Below are 17086 nucleotides of genomic sequence, written 5' to 3'. Positions count from 1 at the left end.
AATAATGAGTTATAGAAATTATTTTGAATTTCCGGATATCTTGTTAAACTGAATTAAACACCCTGCCCCCCCCTCAAATTTCTCTCCCTCTCTCTCTCGCGCTCTCTTTCACACCCAGACACACAACAGAAAAAAGCACAACTTTTCATATCAATAATAAAGAATAAAAAATCTACCTTTATAAACTTGTATACAGCAAAGACACCAACTCTGATAGCATACAGTGGCATCAAGGTGAACACGTAGCCCTTGCTGTTTGATTTATATTTATCGCTCTTCAGCTCTAACTTCATCATCTTTCTCACTTGCTGCATATTTTCAAATGTCTGCGCCTTTGAATCTGCTGAATTCAAGTTGAACTGGTGCGGTCTTGCTGTACCCGGACCCACTGAAACACACACAGGATAACATGCATGCTGTGAATTTTAGCAGTGAGCAAAGTTTCTGTACTTGGCCATTAAAAAATGCATTGTGTATCTGTGTTTGTGTGTATACATACACTATATTGCAAAAAGTATTGGGACACCTGCCTTTACACACACATGAACTTTTACATAGGCTTTAATATGGAGTTGGCCCATCCTTTGAAGCTATAACAGCTTCAACTCTTATGGGATGGCTGTCCACAAGGTTTAGGAGTGTGTTTATGGGAATTTTTCACCATTCTTATAATCTCAAGGCCAATGAGCTATAAGGCTGAGCAAACTTTCACTTCACTTAAAATCATTATGGATAAACTGTGAAATTTTGTATCTCCGAGTCATAAATGTATATCGACTGCTTCAGTTCTAATTAAAATTAAAAACAATCACGTAAGCAGACTTCAGTGCAGGGATGCCCAACCCTGCCCCTGGAGATGATCCACCCTGCAGAGCTTAGTTACAGCCCTAATTTAACACACCTGATACAAATAATCAGGCACTTCAGTTATATCTCAGTATTAGAGTCAGCTATGCTGACGTTAAGCTGGTTCTCCCTTGATCCACACCCATAGATAAGTTTGTCAATCATCTCTTTTACTGTTTGGTTCCCTCGGCTGAACATCATTGTGGCACGACAATCTCTGGTTGTTGTTTTTTTTTTTAAATACCCAGCCATGAACTTTTGATGAACTCAGGCAAATCCTTTCCTTCAGTATAGCAAACCTTGGCAACTTCAGCTTGTTGCACATTGTCTGGCTAGAGGGTTAATAATATACAGATAGGGAAATAATTATTTGACACCTTGTTGAATTACTAACTAGACCCATTTATAAAAAATTTTTTTAAATGAGTAGTCTGTAATTTCACTGGTAGGTTTATTTTAACACCAGAAGATAGATTTTAAGATAGATTTAGGAGGCAGAGTGTGGCTCAGTGGGCTGTGCCTGTAATCAGAAGATTGTTGGTTCAAACCCAGCCTCTGCAGGTCCTTGAGCAAGCTCACTGGGTGCCCCAACAGGTGGCTGTTCTTTGTGGACAGCTTGCTCTACAAAGAGCAAGTTTGAGGGAGGCATTAAAAAGAATTTCCCCAAAGGGACAATAAAGGCTCTATTATTATTATTAAGCCAGGAAGAATTTAGGTCAAGTACATTTGCACTAACACAACACAAGTAGTACTTATTAACAGATACCAAACCAGCATTGCCATTTAATGGCATTACTTTGTTAAACAGTATTCTTGGGTCACTAACCTGTCTACATCTTCAACTTTATCACCATGGGAAATAACAAGAGCTGTCTAAGGACATCAGAGACAAGATTGTTCACCTTCACAAAGGTGGAATGGGCTACATGACCACCAGCAAGCAGCTTGGTGAGAAAGTGACAACTGTTGGTGCAATTATTCACAAATGGAAGAAAGACAAAACAACTGTCAATTACCCTCGATCTGGGGCCCCAAGGAAGATCTCATCTCATGTGGCATCAATGATCTTAAGGACGGTGAGGGCTAACCACAGAACTACATGGGAGGAGCTTGTTAATGATCTCAAAGCAGCAGGGACCACAGTCAACAAGAAAACCATCAGTAACACATGGGCGAGAACCTCCTTCCTTCAGCCAGGGCACAGAAAATGCATTGTGGGTGGATCTTCCAGCAAGACAACGACCCTAAGCATACGGCTAAGGAAACAAAGGAGTGATTCAAGAAGAAGAACTTTAAGGTCACGGGGTGCCTTAGCCTGTCTCCGGACTTTAATCCCATAGAAAACCTATGGAGGGAACTCAAGCTTCGTCTATCCAAGCAACAGCCTAAAAACCTTAAAGATTTGAAGGAGGTCTGCAAAGAGGAGTGGATGAAAATTCCTGATGATCTGCATGCAATCCTGGCGACCAACTACAAGAAACGTCAGACAGTTCTGCTTCCAAACAATGGTTATTCCACCAAGTACTAAAGCATGTGTTCCAAGGGATTAAATACTTATTTCTTGAAATGAATGACAGATTGGTTTGTAACTGTTACATGATGATATTTTCTTGCTTGTTTTGTTGATAATCAATCTTTTGTTGTTAAAATAAACCTACCAGTGAAATTATAGATTTGTCATTTATTTATTAATGGGTCAACTTAAGAATTCAGCAGGGGGTCAAATAATTATTTCCCTCACTGTATTTGTCCTTTAACATAGTGATAAGCTGCAGCACTAATAAAGTACATATTCATACATCGAAATAGCTAACAGATACAGAAACTTCCAAGCCAACACAAGGTGCTAATTCATACTTGTTTTCATCACATTGTGCACAGCAGTAATTGGTCTGCATTCTCTGAAGGTTACAAAGTCACTTTCTACACAGTTTACATCAGCGTCTTATAGAGTCCTAATGATCACATTCTCTATGCGTTACGTAGTGCTAAATAATATCCCATAGTGGCTGTACCACACTATGGTGTATGAGCGTCTTAGTTATCTGTAGGTAAGTGATCGTGGTTCTAAGGTAGCCTGAAGTGGCCAAAATTAGCCTTGTGTTTCTATGCTCTTAAGCCAGAATGCTCTTCAACATATTCATTACACAATATACATTAACTATACTAAAAACGCAGTCGTAATTTTTCCAATGTATTGAACACATGAAGAAATGGAGGTGCAAAAAGGCACCAAAAGTCAAGACACCAGCTGAAATCTATCAGCAATCAGAAAGCAATCCTGCCCCTTTTCAGTGCAAATTAATATCAGCTGGTTCAGTCCCAACTGATGAAACATCTCATGATGGGTGAAAGCAAAGAAATCTGTCAAGACCTTCACAACCTTATTGTTGCAAAACATACTGATGTCATTGGTTACAGAAGGATTTCTAAACTTCTGAATGTTCCAGTGAGCACTGTTGGGGCCCGACATCTAGTGAAAATTCCATGTCAGTAGCACCTTTAGAAATATATTTACTGAGAAAAATGGTGACGTGTTCAATACTTATTTTACCCGCTGTATATCAAATCTATGGGAAGTACCACCTACAGGTTTTACAGAGCTGTTATTATCATAAAGCAGGGGTGGCCAATCTTATCCGCAAAGGGCCGCTGTGTATGCGGGTTTTCGCTGCAACTCCCTAATTAGATTACTAATTAGAGGACTGATTGGCTGAAGAGTCCTCACACCTGGGTTTGAACAGCTGACCTAAAGGCTATCCCAAAAACCTGCATACACACCGGCCCTTTGCGGATAAGATTGGGCACCCCTGTCATAAAGAGTTCTGATGGCTGCAGAAAAGTAACCTCCTAAATGTATCAAAAATGAATTGGTGTTCTACAGAGTGAAGCACCTTATAAATCAACAAAAAGAATAATAATAATAATTAGTAATAATTAATAAGTTCTTGGCAAAGTAAGAGGCCAAGACCAATCTTATATTATTTGGTATATGTCTGTTCTCTATGAAGCCAGATTATTGAATTCAGAGTTAATTTAAGCCTTCCAGCTAATATCAGTGTCAATATCTTCTAGTCAATATTTAATAAGGAAACTGGATGTCAGTTTGTCTTTCTTTTGTTTGTGAATCAGTGTAATCAGTCCTTGTGTTAAAGTTGTTGGAAGATGCAGTTCCTTAACGCTTTCTGTGAAAACCTTCAATAAAAAATGAACCCGTTATTTAGAGAACCAATTATAAAATTCTCCAGTTAAACCATCTATCCCAGGAGATTTTTTAGAGATGGCTGAATTACCTGCACCTCTTCAGAGGTAATATATCTTTCACATAGTTCCCAATCGCCTTTATCAATGGATTTAACACGAAGAGAGTTTAAAAAGACCTCAGCAGCTACGTTTGATTAATTGGAGGTGCATAGCTACTTATAAAAATCACAAGTGGCCGTTTACCTTTAATTTGTTAATAGAATTATTTTTGAGGCGATATCGTTCTAAATGAAATAAACAGCGTGAATTCATCTCCCCGTGTTCCCCAGGTCGCTGAAGGGGCTAAGTGTGCTGCTCAGCAACTGTGATACAGTACTCACAGAAAGTTTTGGGACACTTGCTTAATTCTGTAACAGTGTTGCAAATGTATTGGTTTCATAACAAATGTTCAGTGTTTAACATATCTGCAGATATTTTTCGCACAGGCATTTTTTAGTCATTTTTTACTGACAGTTTGTGTAATAAGACCTGTTCCAGTTGGCACAGCTGTTTGACTGCTGACACACAGAATGTAAGGTTTAAATTATTATAAGTCTAACCATAGAATTATGGCTTCGGGAGACATTGCTACTGACTTGTTCATTTGTTCATTTGTTGCCATTTTGCTATTAATTGCCATTGCAATTACTGCCTCCCAAAGTGGAACTAAATAATTTTTTCCGTTTTATATTATTGCAAATGTGCTATTAATTAAAAAGCACATAACGAGACTGATTGTCAATGATTTTTTTTACTCACAGTTGCTCTTTTATAACTATAATCTGGGTTTCAATTATTACTTCAAATAAATGCTGCACCTACTTAAAACTACTGATTGTAGCCGCATGTTTGTGTAATTGTGAATACTTACTGTATTCCCAAATGGCATGTATGCCTTTGACTGTGCATTAAGTGAATCCGACCAAATCCTCGCGTGTCTTTAGCCGTTGTATAAATTACCTATCGTACGTGCACCTTATTATCCGCCAATATGGAGCTAAATTAGGGCCAAAAGTTTCGTTAATTTGAAAAAAAAATCTGAAACTGAAAGTTCAAGTTTTGCTGTTGAACTTTAAAAAGTACAACGATGTATTCAAAATAAAAAGACGTGTTTGAAAGTTTTTTTTGGCTTAAAAATTATTTTGATTCAGTGCTGGATTTTTCTTAAATAAATGTTTTATTTTCATGTTTCACTTTAATATATATATATCAATATTTTAGGTCTTATGTTTTTCAGTTGCAGATTTTTTGTTTTCAGATTCAGGTTTTTTTTTTCAGTTTCATGTCTTTTTTTTCGGATTCGGATCTCCTTTTCAGTTTCGGACTTTTGGGACTGATTTGGCGTAGGGGCGTGGTGTCAGCTGAGAGGGGCGTAGAATGATGAGTGACAGCCTAACGTAGTAACGTAATGGACGGCCTCCGTGCCATCGGCATATATAGTACCCGCCTGCAGCGGCTATCCGTGGGGAAGTTGTTGAAGATGGCATCCGATTCACGTGGAGCACCTGTTGGCGCCAGCAAGACATGTTTCCTACCTTTTTAACAAATACTCGACTAAAAATTGTGCCCACGTTTTACTCCAGCGGTATACATAAATCGTGCTACGTAGGCTATTTACCGTACTTTTAATCGCCCCTCTCTATATAATAAAATATAAAATAAAACTCAATTTAACTGCCTCGATCTGTCCATACCAGCAGATACCTAAACGAAAGTGGTGCATTAGGCTGTGTAGTGAAACGTATACAGTGGGAAAATAATTAATAAAGCGTAATCACGAATTGGTAAAACGTGGCCACCATATATAAAATGCAATTTCATCGTCATCAGCGGGGCAGGGGGTGTCTGTAGGTGGGGAATTTGCCATAGCGGGAAATTAAGCATAGCATTAGCATTAACTACCTTTATGATATTACCGAGTGTTCTTGAAATTTTACACTTGCTGTGTTCAGCTCACGATTATGCCTTTAAATGTGTATTGTCTTCGTTAATATCTGTTTGCCAGAGTGTCGACTGTAATTCGACAGTGTCTGTGTTGTGTGACCAGCCTTGTGCGTCTTTGACGATAAGCATAGACATTTACTTTCACAGTGTCATTAATAGTCCAAGTTCAATGACGAACTATTTGAATTTACCTATAGGCTAACATTGCATGATACAGCATTTGAGCTTGGACTTGGGCAGAGGTGGGCACTGCCCTGCTACCTGCAGACTAATGCAGGCACACACTAGAATGCTTATTAAAGCCTTCAAAGGAAAGCTGCTTTATGAATCGGTGTTCTAATAGACACCACCTGAACAACACACCATCCTCAACTAGCATGATAGTCCTATCCTGACACGTCACCAATATGTGAGGTAAAATTGAGTTTTATTTTATATTTTATTATATAGAGAGGGGCGATTAAAAGTACGGTAAATAGCCTACGTAGCACGATTTATGTATACCGCTGTAGTAAAACGTGGGCACAATTTTTAGTTGAGTATTTGTTAAAAAGGTAGGAAACATGTCTTGCTGGCGCCAACAAGTGCTCCACGTGAATCGGATGCCATCTTCAACAACTTCCCCACGGATAGCCACTGCAGGCGGGTACTATATATGCCGATGGCACGGAGGCCGTCCATTACGTTACTACGTTAGGCTGTCACTCATCATTCCACGCCCCTCTCAGCTGACACCACGCCCCTACGCCAAATCAGTCCCAAAAGTCCGAAACTGAAAAGGAGATCCGAATCCGAAAAAAAAGACATGAAACTGAAAAAAAAAAACCTGAATCTGAAAACAAAAAATCTGCAACTGAAAAACATAAGACCTAAAATATTGATATATATATATTAAAGTGAAACATGAAAATAAAACATTTATTTAAGAAAAATCCAGCACTGAATCAAAATAATTTTTAAGCCAAAAAAAATTTTCAAACACGTCTTTTTATTTTGAATACATCGTTGTACTTTTTAAAGTTCAACAGCAAAACTTGAACTTTCAGTTTCAGATTTTTTTTTCAAATTAACGAAACTTTTGGCCCTAATTTAGCCCCATACTGCCAACCGCCCTCTCCGCTTTTTCTCGTTTCTAGTTTATAGCTCCGTTAGTCTTTTTATGGCTTAATAAAAGAGTATTCATTTTCTGTTTAAAAAAAACTTGCTGGTTTCTTTCACAGTATCTTCACCGAAAAGTATGTTTTATCATAAAACATGTGCTTAGTTATTTTTAAAGAAGATTGTCTGTCTTTTAATTAACGTGTCTGGATTGTCGGTTTCTTTGGATTGTAAAGAAAACAACGCTGTTCTGAAAGAGCGCGGCATCTCCCTGTAATATGACGTAGATCAGCTGTGCACATCTGTGCAAGCAGAGTTTTTTAGAGCGCGAAGAGCCTAGTCGACTCTTGCATTAATACTCCGACCGGTCAATGAAAGTTAGAGAAAATTATCCTGGTGCTGCCGTGTTGAGGACACTGCTGAAAACGTCCTAAGAGAAGGTAATGGGATTTTGGCATTTTCTGGCCCTTGATGAAGGGCTGATATAATGCAGTTAATTTCCCAAAACAGGGAAAGGTTACTAATTGATAACTTTTCACGCCCTCTTCCATACACCTGCTATACGACACAGCTCAACACAAAACAGGTCTTACTTTGAATTTTTTTATGAATTCAGTCATGCTGTTTTCGGTGTGTTCTTGTACTTTCAGTTATGTTCTCTCAGATCTTCCTTTGAATTAAGAAGAATATACAGGTCTAAGTTAAATTCAACCTGCGATGGTTCTTTTCTGTGTATTCTTTTTCCAAAAACGGAAAAGTAAATTTTAACAAGTCTTGTATTATAGGCCTATAGTTTTCACGGGTCATGAAAATAATCATAAAAACCTGAAAATAAAAATAGGTTTAAACTATAAATCAGGGGATTTTTTCCATAATTTCTGATTTGAGAAATTCAGTTTTGTACACTAACCGTTATAGGTTTCTAATATGCTTATTTCTTTCATTTGTTCTCTTTTATTTACTACATTTCCAGGTAATTCCGGAAAGTTTAGTTTTGCTTCCCTTTGTCGTCAAACGAGAATAGATTGAATTCTACCCCCCTCCCCCACAATTAACATAAAATATTAGTTCAGCCAGCGCTGCTTCTATTGCTTCGCGAAAGAATCCATTCCACTTGATCGATATGAGAATATACATACCACTGAAAGACCACTCCGGGTTTTGCAGGAAATGGCATCTAATTCATTAAAAAAATTCTGGTGAAGGGTCCCCAGACCCCTCGCCAGTGTGTCCCCCCCCACATTTAAAATGCTTCTGATGCCCCTGGGAATGAGAAATGCAATGAAACATAGGGGACTTCACGGTCGCTGATGCCGTATTAAATCTCTAATGATGCCGATAGATTATTGCAGATGTAAAGTTTTACTTTAACTGTTTTATTTTCTATTCCTGAAGGCTTCTCGTGTGCGTGGAACACACTGTGGATTTAAGGCTTTTAATTTTTTGAGGCGTTGTTTGTTCATTAAAAATCTGGATCTGGATATGTCCCAGCGAGCATTTAACTGTTAGTTCTCAATATTTCTTAGCCTCAGGATTTCTGTCGCTATACGCAAGTAACCAGTTCTGCGATGTGACAACATCAAACGTCCTTTTTTCTCGTGTTCATCAAAGTCTTAGCTGTTATATTAATTATCGATATGTTAATTTTCGATAATACAAATCCGAGTTTTTACTGTCTTTTCTTTTTATTCCAACTTACTTTTAATATATAAAATTATTTTAGGCCTACTTAAAGCTGGGCGACAACATTTGATTCTGATTTCTTTTTCATTTTAAGGTAATGAGAACGCAAAAATCGTGTTGCTAATTAACACATAATTGTAGTTTCACCCACACATCTGAAAAAAGATGAACAAATTAAGTTTCCGATACACGACAGCGGAAATCTTTTAAAATGAAGTTGACGTCTTTTAAAATGTAGTCGTGACCATGCATGGAAGCAGTGGTAAGCACAGAATCTTTTAGTGGTGCAAAAATAATGAACTTTTACAGCTGCGGAAAAAAATCATCATCATCATCATTTTATTTTATTTCAAACAACAAATAAAAACATTTCCACGTTCTCCATCATAATATCACACCTTTCGATTTCCTTGCTTGAAAAGGAGTAGGCAGAAGTATAAACTTATTTGGTCCTACCCCATTCATACCATATCACTTCAAGATTAACCTCCTTCAAATTACAACAACAACAACAACTGAATAAATGAACCTTGCAACAAAACCTGCAATTTTACCAAACACACAATCCCCCCCCCCCCCCCCAAAAAAAAAGAAGAGCAAATCGCAAATTTTTAATAACGAAACAAAAAAAATTAAAGAAAATTACAAATCTTTTCCATTCGTCACTTACCGCCCTGGTTTAACCCATGTTTCAGATCCCTATATTTGTTTAAAATTAGTTTTTTATAACTTATATTTTTACTTTTTTTTTAATTCTTCTGTTAGTCTATTCCATAATTTAACCCCGGCTCTTGAGATACACATACTTTTTAATGTTGGTCTAACACTATGCCTTTCTAAATTCAGACTTCCTCTTAAGCTATATTCCCCTTCTCTCTCTGTAAATATTTTCTGTATTCCTTTTGGAAGTAAGTTATTTCTTACTTTATATATTATTTGCTCTGTTTTAAATTCAACCAAGTCTGGGAATTTCATTATTTTCATTTTTATAAAGAGTTCATTAGTGTGGTCCCCACATTGTTTATCATTCCCACGGCCCTTTGCTGCATTACGGTTATTGTACTTATTCTGCTTTTATATGCATTTCCCCAGACCTCTACACAATAACTGAGATATGATTGTAATAAAGAGCAGTATAATGTATAAAGTGCTTTCTGGCTGAACTTATGCCTAGTTTTCCCCAGGATCGGCATGCCCCGTGTCAACTTCCCCCTCACATAATTTATGTGTGAATTCCAACTAATTTTATGGTCCAATATGACACCAAGAAATTTTATTTCATTTACTCTTTCTATATACACCTTATCAACACATATTTCTACTTTTATATTTCTTCTATGATTTCCAAATAACATACATTTAGTTTTATCTAAATTTAAAGACAATTTATTTATATCCAACCACTTTTTAACTTAATTTGTTTCCCTTTGTAATCACCTCCAGAACCAGTTGCAATTTTCCACCTGAACAGAAAATGTTTGTATCATCTGCATATAGTACATATTTTAATATCTGTGATACTTTATAAATATAATTTATATACATAATAAACAGTTTTGGCCCTAATATAGATCCTTAATATTCATTAATCTAGATGTATATTTATTTATTTGCACAAATTGTTGCCTGTTCCTTATATAACTCTTAATCCATTATAACCCCTGAAACCATACTTCTCCATTTTCTTTATCATTATTTCATGATTAACAGTATCAAAAGCTTTCTTTAAATCTAGAAATACTGCAATTGCATACTTCGTCTTATCCACACATTCTGTTATTTCTTCTATTAAATCAATCAGTGCTAATTCTGTTGATGTATTATTTCTAAATCCATACTGACAATCTATTAACAAATCCTGTTTATCAACAAAAACTTTCCAGTTGTTTTAAAAACAATTTTTCTAATATTTTAGAAAATTGAGAAAGTATTGACACTGGCCTATAATTTGTAAATTGATTCTTATCTCCTGGTTTGTAGATGGGAATTACTTTTGCAACTTTCATCATTTGTGGAAAAACCCCTGTTTGAAAAGACTAATTAAAATATACGTTAATGGTTTTACAATGCCACCAATAACACTCTTCAGTGTTATCATATCAATATCATTCCAGTCTCTACTAGGTTTATTTTTAAATCCACTAACAATATCGTAAATTTCTTTCTCATCCACTGGTCTTAAAAACATTGAGCTATTATTTATTTCCACATAATCTGCAGCATCCATTTCAATCTCCATCCATCCATCATCTGCCGCTTGTCCGGGGTTCGGGTCGCGGGGGTAGCAGCTTCAGTAGAGGCACCCAGACCTCCCTCTCCCCAGCTAACCCCACCAGCTCCTCGGGGGGGACACCGAGGCGTTCCCAGGCCAGCCGAGAGTTATAATCCCTTCAGCGAATCCTGGGCCTGCCTCGGGGCCTCCTCCCTGTAGGACAGGCACGGAAAACCTCTCCGGGTAGCCGCCCAGGAGGCATCCGCACCAGATGTCCAAACCACCTCAACTGGCTCCTTTCGACGTGAAGAAGCAGCGGTTCTACTCTGAGGCCCTCCCGGATATCCGAACTTCTCACCCTATCCCTAAGGGAGAGCCCAGACACCCTGCGGAGAAACCTCATTTCGGCCGCTTGTATTCGCGATCTCGTTCTTTCGGTCATTACCCATAGCTCATGACCATAGGTGAGGGTAGGGACAAAGATGGACCAATAGATCGAGAGCTTGGCTTTTTGGCTCAGTTCTTTCTTAGCCACGACAGACCGGTTAAGCGCCTGCAGAACTGCAGACGCCGCTCCGATCCGTCTATCCAGCTCCCGATCTCGCCTAGCCTCACTCGTGAACAAGACCCCGAGATACTTAAACTCCTCCACTTGAGGCAGTACGTCTTCCCCAACCCGAAGAGGGCAAACCACCCGTTTCCGGCTGAGAACCATGGTCTCGGACTTGGAGGTGCTAATCCTCATCCCTGCCGCTTCGCACTCGGCTGCGAACCGCCCCAGTGCCTGCTGAAGATCCCCAGCAGATGAAGCCAACAGGACGACATCGTCTGCAAACAGCAGCGAGGCAATCCTGAGGTCACCAAACTGGACACCCTCGACGCCTTGGCTGCGCCTAGAAATCCTGTCCATAAATATGATAAACAGGACCGATGACAAAGGGCAGCCCTGGCGGAGCCCAACACGCACCTGGAACACGTCCGACTTATTGCCGGCAATGCAGACCAAGCTTCTGCTCCGTTCGTACAGGGACCGGATCGCCCACAACAGTGGACCCCGGACCCCATACTCTCGAAGCACCCCCCACAGAGCACCTCGGGGAACCCGGTCGTAAGCCTTTTCCAAATCCACAAAACACATGTAGACTGGATAGGCAAACTCCCAGGCCCCCTCCAGTACCCCTGCAAGGGTATAAAGCTGGTCCAGTGTTCCACGACCAGGACGAAAACCGCATTGTTCCTCCTGAATCCGAGATTCGACTATCGATCTCACCCTCCTCTCCAGTACCCTGGAATAGACCTTCCCAGGGAGGCTGAGAAGTGTGATCCCCCTGTAGTTGGAACACACCCTCCGGTCCCCTTTCTTAAATAAGGGGACCACCACCCCGGTCTGCCAATCCAGCGGCACTGTCCCTGACCTCCACGCACTGTTGAGAAGGTGTGTCAGCCACGACAGCCCCACAACATCTAGAGCCTTCAGGTACTCCGGCGGATCTCGTCCACCCCCGGGGCCCGGCCACCACGGAGTTGTTTAACCGCCGCGGCCACCTCAGCCTCAGTGATGGGCAAGCCCCCCCCAGCACCCTCGGGCTCTGTGCCCTCAGATGTCTCAAAGGCAGTATGCGTAGATGTATCTGAGGCAGGGTTGAGGAGGTCCTCAAAGTATTCCTTCCACCTCCGGATGATGTCCCCAGGTGAGGTCAACAGCCCCCCCCCCCCCCCACTATAAATAGTAGGAACCAGGAGCTGCTTCCCCCTCCTGATACTCCGTATGGTTTGCCAGAACCTTTTTGAGGCCGACCGAAAGTCATTTTCCATGGCCTCACCGAACTCCTTCCACGCCCGGGTTTTTGCTTCTGCGACCGCCCGAGCCGCGTTCCGCCTGGCCCGCCGGTACCTGTCAGCTGCCTCCGGAGACCCCCGGGCTAATAATTCCCGGTAAGCCTCCTTCTTCAGCTTCACGGCCCCCCTCACCTCTGGTGTCCACCATCGGGTACGGGGGTTACCGCCACGACAGGCACCGACCACCCTGCAGCCACAGCTCCATACGGCCACTTCCACAATGGAGGTCCGGAACAGTGTCTATTCGGACTCAATGTCCCCTACCTCCCCCGGCATGCAGTCGGAATTCTGCCGGAGGCATGAGTTAAAGCTCCAGTGAACAGGAGCCTCTGCCAGACGTTCCCAGCAGACCCTCACTATGCGCTTGGGCCTACCAGGTCTGACCGGCTTCCTCCCCCGCCACCTGAGCCAACTCATCACCAGGTGGTGATCAGTTGACAGCTCTGCCCCTCTCTTTACCCGAGTGTCCAAGACAGAGGGCCGCAGATCAGTTGATACGATTATAAAATCGATCATCGACCTGTAGCCCCGGGCATGTTCGTACCATGTCCACTTATGGACACCCTTATGCTCGAACATGGTGTTCGTTATGGACAAACCATGCATTGCACAGAAGTCCAATAACAGAACACCACTCGGATTCAGATCAGGGAGGCCGTTCCTCCCAATCACCCCCTTCCAGGTCACACTGTCATTGCCCACGTGAGCGTTGAAGTCCCCCAGCAAAACGATGGAATCCCCCCGCGGCACGCCAAATAGCATACCGCTAAGGGAATCCAAGAAGGCCGGGTACTCCGAACTGACATTCGGCGCATAAGCGCAGATGACAGTCAGAGACCTATCCCCGACCCGAAGGCGCAGGGAAACAGCCCTCTCGTTCACCGGGGTAAACTCCGGTGTTAATGCACCGAGCTGTGGGGCCACCAATAGCCCTACCCCAGCCCGGCGTTGCTCACCCGCCGCAACTCCAGAGTAAAAGAGCGTCCAGCCCCTCTCCAGGAGATTGGTTCCAGAACCCAAGCTATGCGTTGAGGTGAGCCCGACTATATCTAGTCGATACCTCTCAACCTCACGCACAAGCTCAGGCTCCTTCCCCACCAGAGAGGTGACATTCCATGTCCTGAAAGCCAGTTTTGTCAGCCGGGGATCGGACCGCCAGGGCCTCCCTTGGCCGCCACCCGATCCACAATGCACCGAACCCCTGACATTCCCCTTGCGGGTGGTGGGCCCACCTGGGGACAGTCTCGCGTGCCTCTTTCGGGCTGTGCCCGGCCGGGCCCCACGGGCCAAGGCCCGGCCACCAGGCGCTCGCCAACGGGCCCCTCCCCCAGGCCTGGCTCCAAGGTGGGGCCCCGGTGACCCTAGTCCAGGCGAGGGAAACGGGACTTTGATTTTTAACTTTCATTTCAATCTCATCAACTTTTATTTCCTCTGCCAATTTTGGTTCAATATTTACAAAAAAGTCATTAAACCCATTTACTACATCATTCATGTCTTGAATACTACCATTATTTTGTTTACTTTCATTAGAAAACTAAGGATAATTATTGTTCCTCTTTCCATTTTTTATTATACTATTTAATACCTTCCACATTTTAGGAACGATCTCAGTGATGAGCAGGTACCAGGAGCAGACTGGTACAGACTAATAGATCCGCCTCCAATGGCAAGTCTCACATAAATTAAGAGACCAATCTATACTTTTAATTAAATCTACATTTTTAATCCTGGTTTAATCCTGGTTCTGGTAGCAGAAGGCTACGCTGAGCAGCAGGTTGCTTCCAGGCAAAATTTTTCTAAGACAGCAGTACACATGAATAAGGTGAGGCAGAAGATATTGGGAACGACCAGAAACCAGCCAGGTAAAGGGCGTAAACAACTTTCTAATGCGATAGATGACTTTCAACTTATCCGACAATGCCTCATAAATCGGTACATGCCCTCAAGTGACCTTCAAAAGGAATAGGAAGCACTGAGTGCAGCTGTGAATTGCAGTGCTATATATACGCTAATTTGCAAGCTAAAATTCATTAATGTTGAAATTGGTGGGGCTCTAGAGTTGGAAGTGAGGGGTCCCTCCTAAATAAGATAGTAATTATGTAATTTTCTGCAATTTGACATATGTATATGTAAAAAACATTTACTAACTACTGCAGACTTAGTAGGGGCTGTTTTTTTAACTTCAGCAAATCAATTTCTATAGCTAAGTAATCTCCCACGGTATCCCATGCTACAGTAAATACTGTATATTTATTTAGAGACGTTCATGTCAATTATTTGTGCTGTTATGGGTTTTGAAAATGACTCACATATTCACTTACTTCTATACTAACCCACAATTCAAATTAATTAAGGGAGGGTTTATATCGTTTTTTATGATAAAAATTTCCTCTGCATCTTAATATGGAGATACAAAAACGGAAGTTAGTTTTTTTTATTATTATTATTAGACTTGTATACGGTAGGTAAAAACTGACAGCTGACTGAAATGCTACTCACGTAGCCCTCATTAGCTGGTGAGCCCGAAGGCTAAACAAGCGAAGTGACATATGGCTAACTTTAGCTTATACTACAGCCAACTATCTTGCAAAGAAAAAATGCGGTTATATTTTACCTCATTCCATGTGTACTTGCTGTTACGAACTTGGAAGAAACCAAGAACACGGGAAAGGGGGTGTGCCTTTGTTAGGAACGATTTCAGTGATGAGCAGGTACCAGGAGCGGACTGGTACAGACTAATAGATCCGCCTCCAATGGCAAGTCTCACAAAAATGCGAAACATTCGGGATAATTAAGGCGCTGATGTCATGCATAGCAAATTGACTTGTGACGTGATACTTTTTTATCTCGAATTCTTATATAGAAAATCTCATTATTTTGGAAATCATAACACACAAAAATACAATACGAAAACAATTTTGAAATGTAATGGTTTGTACTGTTTTGCAGTCAAAGTATGCCGTTGTTATTTAACGAAAAAAACATTTACTAACTACTGCAGTGCATGATGGCTATGATATTTGGAGGTTACTTACATTTCATCACCAGCAACTGTGCTGCGACTAGTGTAGGCAGACCCCAGGAGTGAATTGGGAGGGGGGGCGGATGGCCCATTTTTACCCCAGGGCCCAGTGTACAGTTGTTCCGCCACGGGCACATGCAGAGGAGGGGGACTAGGGTATCTGAGCACCGGCCCCATTTGTCTGAACAATTGAATGTGCCCCTGCTTTAAGGTTCTAAGTGCCCCTTTTCTATCACTGAAGCAATTTAGTGAGGAGACCACCACCCCCCCTCCCCCAGCAAAATAAACATTGAAATGTCTCTGCATGGCACTGGTGATGAGGTTAGAAGAATACATTCGAATACATTTAGTGGTGTCTTTTTCCTCTAGCTTATCTGTTATATACAACTATTGTATACTATTTGATCCTCTGTCATGAGAAGGAAACTTGGTAAAATTTTGGGGAGGGGGGTGGACCTCTCATGATGGCCCTGGAGGCAGACACCTCTCCATTTCCCACCTTCCTCACTACTGCCTGTTACACTCTGCCAGTGGGTGGGCACCGGATCCTCCTCTTCCTCCTTTTCCTCTCCATCCTTCCTCTCCTTTTCCTGTCCCTCCCCCTGGATCTTTCCTCTTACTCTATGAGGTAAGACCAGTGCTCTCCCTGAAATATTCTATAAGATTATTTTATTGGAATAAATACATATTCAATGTTTCATTACAATACTGTGTAAATATATCATACAAATGAATATTTCATTATTTTTAATTAGTGTGCTGCTTTTTTCTGAGATATAATTATATAGTCTCATTCGCTTGCTCCATATATATTGCTCCAAGCTTATCCAGAAGCATTGCTTTCTTTTGGTTGCTTTGTGCCTTATAAGGAATCTCATTCATTTTGTTGAACAATAGTATTCATTGTCTTTCTTTGTACTAAACACCAAACAAAAAAGCACGTCTTGGAACGTTTGTAATCAACAAGTAGTCACAAATGCCTACTGCATCATATGTGTTTGAGTTAAAAAATATTGTAACAAAGGTTATATACAGTACTGTGCAAAAGTCTTAGGCAGGCAAAGAAAATTATGTTTAGATTATCCTAAAACTATGATATTATGCCTGTCAAAGTGTGTCAGCTTAGCCATTTCAGAACCTCTGCTAAAATCACCCCAGTATTTGCAGTGACCCTCCAGTGCAGCCATGTATTTTTTGAC

The 17086-nt window shown here is 41.1% G+C and overlaps 1 protein-coding gene across 3 annotated transcripts in view; it reads left to right on the top strand.

Annotated features, from left to right (window-relative positions):
* cmah (cytidine monophospho-N-acetylneuraminic acid hydroxylase) overlaps window positions 1–17086 on the top strand; it is a 38383-nt gene that overhangs the window by 3158 nt on the left and 18139 nt on the right. The window contains exon 1 of one of the 3 annotated variants that reach the window (XM_023836795.2): window positions 7505–7571. The exons of the other annotated variants lie outside the window; for them this stretch is intronic. The gene's annotated coding sequence lies outside the window, so the exon portion shown is untranslated. Of the gene's footprint in view, window positions 1–7504; window positions 7572–17086 lie in introns of those variants that run through there. 3 annotated transcript variants of the gene reach the window in all.

Source organism: Paramormyrops kingsleyae, chromosome 1, assembly GCF_048594095.1.
Source record: "Paramormyrops kingsleyae isolate MSU_618 chromosome 1, PKINGS_0.4, whole genome shotgun sequence".
Taxonomy (NCBI): Eukaryota; Metazoa; Chordata; class Actinopteri; order Osteoglossiformes; family Mormyridae; genus Paramormyrops; species Paramormyrops kingsleyae.
This window is presented reverse-complemented; position numbering and strand designations above follow the sequence as displayed.